The following is a 6,630-nucleotide window of genomic DNA, read 5'->3' as shown; positions in this document are numbered from 1 at the left end:
CCTCAGGGCCGGCTCCGTGCCCGCTGGGGACAGCCCCGGGGAGGGCGAGGCATGGTTGGGGGCCGCGGACCGAAAGTGGAGGTCGCGCTGGTGGTTTGGTGTATTCTTACGGTCAGGGTTTTCTACTCGGCTAATAACATATATTTCAGTCGTATGTGTCCCCATTAAAACGCTTTTGCTTTCTCCTAGTGTCGGGGAAGCGTTGAAAAGCTTTGGAGTAAGTCAGTGAAGCGCGGAGATGTGGAGGAACTGAGCTGCCAAGTAATGAAGCAGGTCAGGCCGGGGGCTTTTTGTGAGAGGAATAAGTATGTTTTGTCAAATATTCCTTTCCCTTCCTCCTTTAGCCAGAATCATGGTGTTCTCCCTCCACCACCCTTCTCCAGAAAAAAAAATACAGATGATCCATACTACTGGTTTGATGAGGACTGGTGTTTTTGAGACATCTGTGGTAAACTTTTTTGTCAAAGCTGTCTTTCTAATGCACATTTAGCAGTTTTTAATATTAATATGAAAGCTTTAAAAGAAAATGTTGCAGACAATGGAGAAGAAAGAGCAACAAATAACTTTTCTACTGTTAAAACAAGTGCTGTCAGATCATTAATGTTAGCAAAACCAAACCCCACAAATGTTATTTTAGGCCTCATCTGCAGACTCAGGCAGATGTGTTCAGGCAACCTAACCGTACAGATGGAAGATACCAGCCTGTCATTCTAGCAGGCTGTACCAATCTCAGCTGGAGATTTTAATCTTTTTTCAAGTTGGTTGTAGAAATTTTGTTTTTGCATGTTTGCTTGAGGTCACAATCTGGCATCATACCTTACATTGCTAATGAGGTAGGTTAGGAGCAAAGGCAATCTGAAAGGTAGTTTCAGGGAAATAAGAAGAGTAGCCTCTTTGTAAAAGAGCACATCCTCATGTTGCAGCAGTGACAGTCCATGTGCAATCAATGAACTGAAGTTACAGAGACTCAGACACGTTCTGCTCAACCTTACACAACAACCAACCAGCTAAAGTGAAGTGACAGAGCGCTACGGGCTATTATATATCAAGCCAAACAACTGTTTGCCTGAATTACGGGTGTTAGGGCCCTCAGATTCTGGGCTTTGTATGGAAGCAGCTGAGGCAGGAGCACATATTCCCATATGCCAGGTTTGCTATGGCAAAAGTATGTGCTCCTCTGATAGGTGAAACAGGCATCTGGGCTTACTAAACCACCACAAAGATTTGACAGATTTGATTAGCCAACTCCCCAGAAGACTCAGTCAATATTGACTTACCTAGTGTATGTCAGAAGGTAGATGGTTTGGTATTTTGACCTATCATTCCATTACAGGAGAAAAGGGGAAGACTGATATAGAAAGCAAAGATGCATTTTGGATGGAGGAGAAAGCAATAAACAATGAGATCACTGCTAGGTTCTGAATTTCCAGTTTTCCTCTATTTAAGTGGTGTGTTGGTCCAATGTATACAGAGATAGATCCATTCTTTTCTTCATTGCTTTATTTGACTTTACACATGCTGATAAAAAACATAGCATGGGTTAAGCATCCATTGAGAAGAACAAAAATAACTCCTATAAGGGCAGTATAAAGCTCTGAGATTCCCTGTTTGCATGTTCTAGACTACATACATGCAGAGTCACTGCACTTTAATCTATTAATCTGTTTTAACTGTTCTAGATATTGCTAGGATGTTTGTTCCTCTTTTCTAGGAAGTTCTCTATTTGTCTGACATCCACGCGTTTATCAAAACCTGACAAGCTCCTTTCAAAACTCAGTACCCAGAGATAATAAGATATGTCAGTGCTAATCTACAACTGCAAATAGTCCTGTACAAAGCAGAAACATCTGGCAACAGGAAAATACAGGGAAACTACAATAGTTTAAAATATGTAGCTTTATTTGCAAATTTCTGAAAACATTCCTGATTACCTACCTAGTCAGAAAAATTTCCATTTAATATGCTGTATCATCTAATAGATTATTGTACAAAAGTTTTCTTATTATACATGTAAAAGCATTAAATAACAGTTTCATTTACTTTTATTTTCAGTGTTCTGTATAAAAGATACAAATATGATTTAAATTTAATTAGGTAATTATTGGACTGGAATATATTACAGTCTTGAAACACACCTTGAGTTAATCTAAATTCTCTTGCTGATTTTGTAGGGATTTCTTTTATATACAGGCTATTTTGTAAGTGTGGAACTGGCAAAACTCTGTGACTTCTTCAGCAGTATATACTCATTTACTTAACTCTGGATATGGACTAGGTAGCACAGGTCAGCCTGTCCTAGGAGATGACCTCAAAGGGAAGAAGACGGAGATATGATAATTCATATTTTCATAAGACACCTCAGTTTCTAACACTTCTTTAAGACAGATATGAGTATGAGGTTACTGCCTGGTTTCAACATTGATGTGACTGCATAATAGAATTAAGAAAGTGCTTTGCATGTCCCACAGTCTCTGACTTCTTTGAAGGTTGACCAGAAGTGGAAGTAGATTTAGCCTTTTTTTTTTGTTATTCCCAGTGACTGCCCAGTAGCTTAAAAGTCCTCCCAAAAAGAAATGCACATTAAAGACGGGAAAAGAGGCACAAACATTTTACTTTCCTCCCAGTTTAGGTTTCCTCTCCTTCATCAAGTCCACCATCAAATCCCCCTCATCCTTTACTTCACATAGCCTGTTTTCCCACCTCTTATCTGTGCTTATTTTGTCAGCTCTCCACTCCTTTTTCCTAATTCAAGTATTTCTCATTTATGCCTCTTCTCATCTCAGACTTCCCAGCACTACTCTACTTTGGCTGACTATTCTGCATTTTTAAGGATAAAAGTTAATGAGGAAAAGAAAGATTTCTGATGGTTAAAAGCCATTTTAATTTTACTTGTGAAAAATACATGCACAGGGTTTCAAACCGGAGAATTTGCCATGTTTCTGTGCCTTTTCCAGCTTAAGTATTTGTGGAACAAATGTCTTAGCCCATAGTGTAAGAAGTAAATGTCTCACTAAGCAATTTACTGCTATTAGATTTGTATTCTGGAATATGGCATCTATATATGAGACAGAATTATGTGGGCTCAAGGCAATACACCACACAGATTTTGGGAAATGCAGGTGCTTGCTGGGTTAGTGTTCCTTGCCTGCAGTCCCTAGGCAGTGAACTATATTTAGAAGAATTGGTTGTCATCACTCTGTCCTATAAATAAACGGTATTAAAAGATATTCCTAAAAAAGAAAAAAAAAAGGCTTTTTTCTACATATGGGGAGATTTTTTTCTCTTTCTTTTTGAAGTGCAGATGGCATCAAGTTACTTCCTCTTCCATCTTCCATTCTTACAGTTGAACCAGCCTTCATCTCACCTTACTCACTGAACCATTCTGAAGGCATGCAGGGAATGCTTTCTTTCTAACCTTTCCTCTACAAAGCAAACAATAACAAAGACCTTTGTCTTTGGAAGCTAGGACAATGGTGATAGTGGAAGAATGTAGGGCTACTTCTCTGCTGTTTAAGTCAGCTTTCCTAAAGAGATCAATTGGCAAAGCATAGATCAGCGTCTCTGATGTGACCCTCATGCTAGAGACTAACTAGCATCTCTGTTCTAGTGCTTCTTGTAGCTATGTCCCACTCTCATCACTGAGTCGTGCTTTGCAGATAACTCTTGCTTGCATAGTTGCCCTGCCTCCACGCAACGTCGTGAATGGATCTCTTGCAAAACTGTAAAACGAACCTCCCATGACTGTGCAGCCCTAGTCCACAGAACAGTACTCCTACAGCTACACAACGTTCTTATCAAGCACATATTGAGTGTAATTGAAGATTAGGAGTGAATTGAATTTACGTACTGTTTATCCCTATTTCTATGAAATTCTACATAACATTTTTGCAAAGTTATTAGTCCAGAAAGGTTTGGACCATGTGTCAACTTTCTCCTGCATTCTGTTGACTGCAAAGGGATTACAGCAAAAAAGCAAAACCAAACGCACAATGAAATTAAAATCTGGATCTTTAGATAAACTGTCCTGGCTAGTGTCCATGTTACATAACTGTTCTCAGCTAGGAACAAAAAGAATACCAGTTTTTTTTCTGTGTATGCACCATTATCCCAGGGAGTGCTGCAATTAGGAAAATTCTGCTTTATCCTGGGTGGACTGGTTTGTCCATAATTCAGCTGATGCTTTGTCCAATCATCTGGAATCAGAATAGATCACTTATAGTCTCTCTGCTGTTTTCCAGTGACTTTTACAACACCTAGAATGAATTTTAATTGGTTCATAGCTGTACTAACAGTTTGAAAAGGTTATGGAAAAATGGCCCAAGTGCTTTTCCTAGAAAATTTTAGTAAAACTAGATGTGAAGTATAGAATTTCCAAAATAAAGATGGGGACAGTAAAGGCGGCTCCATTAACATAGCGAATGCTGACATAGGTATGTATTCCTTCATTTCTACCTGTATATCAGAAATTCAAAGTCTTACACAGTTTCAAGGAAACATCCACATCAAGTTACTGTAGAAAGATGTGGTGACTGATTTTTAGAAATAATTATGCCTCACGATTCCTGTTGGATCAAGGATGTGCTTAGCTGATACATCAGGTGTGTCTGAAAGTCAGTTTGTTACTGTTTAATAGCTTTTAATTGACCTAGACCGTGAAGAACTGTATGCAGTTCTATAATTGATTTTTTGTTTCATTCAAATTTGATGAAATCATTTGTCATTTTCACAATGTAAACATTGAGAAACAATAAACAATGTAAATTCACTGTGAAACATTCAATGCAAAGTGGTAAAATCAGAAAGTAACTATTGGTTCATTTCAAGTAAAGTGAAAGCCTCAGCGTGGTATGGTTTTGTGAGCATTTGATGTAGGAAGCAGAGGATGAAATACAAGAGAAGGGTACTCCATTTTCAAATGTCCAAGTGGAAATGCATAGCTAAAAAGGGTTTATATAATATTATGCCTAAACTGCTGTCAGGGCCCTCAGTGAGCTCCTAGGTCATTGCCTTGACCAACCTGTAACCATCTTTCTCTGTAATTCTCCTCTGGAACCGCTTCCTTATCTCCCCAGGCTTTGGTGTTTCTGTTCACAGACAGCATTGGTGTGGTGCTGCTGTGTAAGGTTGGATTGGCTTGCTCTGTATCAGCTAGGTTACAAGAAAGAGCTGTGAGAAACTTCATGAGATGAGGATGCGCATTTCCATCCATGGATACTCCACCCATTAGCTGAGGAGCTGCATTTCAGCTCAGGCCTTGCTGTTGGTCCCTGCCTGAACTACTTTGTGTGTAATCCTGGACTTGCCAACCCTGATCCTTGGCTTCCTGAGCTGATCTTGGTGTCTGCAGACTTGTCATCAGTGGACTTCTAGCTGAACTTGGCCACTGTCACGGGACCTGCTCTTGTGTGGGATGTGTGGGACCAAACCCTTGCTAGGGAGGGCGCTGCTTCCATCTGCTTGCCATCCTGGCTCACCTTTCTTGGCAGAGCTGCTCGTTCTTGCTGTTATCTGACAGCTGAAGGTAGAAATGTTTTTCTACACTAGCTTTAAAAGCTATAGTCATAAAAGTTTATTTAAAATTAGCTTTTAGCACAGCAAAGACATTATTATTTTTTTTTAGCTACAAGGACACATCTGTGCTGATCCTGCATAGCTGAGAGTAGAAATAAACCTAACAACAACCCAAAATCATCTGCACAGAAAGGCAATTTACTTGTGTTTTGGTCTGACTTCACTCATTTTGGCACCTGCAGAGCCAATTTATTTGACTGAAGTTATGCAGGATCAGGGACTAAGGCCATAAGAAGTAACGATTAATACATGAGTCACTCATATAAGGAAGGTATGTACAAAGGGCATATTCCAGATTATGAAACCAGTAAAGATTCAAAGCGAAAGCATGTTCTTATTCTGTTGTCCTAGAATTGAGGCAAATCGTGTTATTATGCGAGATGTATTAAAAATAATTCAGGTAGGATAACAAAATCTATATCTATAATGTTATATATTAAAAATACACTATGCATGCCCAGCAAAACTAATACCTGTATTTAATAAAATGCAGCTTACTGACTCTTCATGCAAAATGTAAAAACTCCGGCAATTGTGCCAGCCCATGTTTTATTATCCACAAAGTGCATAATAGATGTAGAAACCTCGCCTTAAGAGATTCTTGAGAAACTTCAGAGAATCACCTTATCCCGTGGCTCCACCTGGGCAGTCTGGCTGCTTACTTCGTTAAATCTCAGGTGACATTCTCAGAATGGGTGGTTCTTCATAGCAGGAACGAAGTCTGGGAGTTTTTGGGCTGAGTACCAAGCCAAGCTGACAGCTGATGAAGGCCAGGGTGTACGATGTCAGTTGTGTAAAGCCATATGATCTGCAGGAGGTCTGCAGTGTGGGACTCACAGGGTGACAGTGGACCCAGGAAAGAAAAAGTGTAAGCTACCAGAGCAAGGAAGCCAGCATGGTGGTTGTACCGCGATAGATGTGATTTTTGGCCTCTCTGTCTTCATCCTTCTATCAGTACCGAAGAAACCCTAATTCACTGTGTGCTGACCTCGTGCTGTTTTAGCTTGTGCACTGTAGAGAGCACCTTGCCACTAGGAGCCTGCACAGAGCACGGATATT

General features: G+C 39.9%; 1 long non-coding RNA gene across 1 annotated transcript; it reads left to right on the top strand.

Annotated features, from left to right (window-relative positions):
- Nucleotides 1-75: 75 nt before the first annotated feature.
- LOC308188855 lies at nucleotides 76-5,111 on the top strand. Its single transcript, XR_013945811.1, has 3 exons — nucleotides 76-111; nucleotides 190-273; nucleotides 5,073-5,111. It is a non-coding gene; the product is annotated as an uncharacterized lncRNA (long non-coding RNA).
- Nucleotides 5,112-6,630: the final 1,519 nt, after the last annotated feature.

Source organism: Anser brachyrhynchus (assembly GCF_964034855.1).
Source record: "Anser brachyrhynchus genome assembly, chromosome: 2".
Lineage (NCBI taxonomy): Eukaryota > Metazoa > Chordata > Aves > Anseriformes > Anatidae > Anser > Anser brachyrhynchus.
Note: the sequence above shows the minus strand (reverse complement) of the source record. Positions and strands in the feature narration are given on the sequence as shown.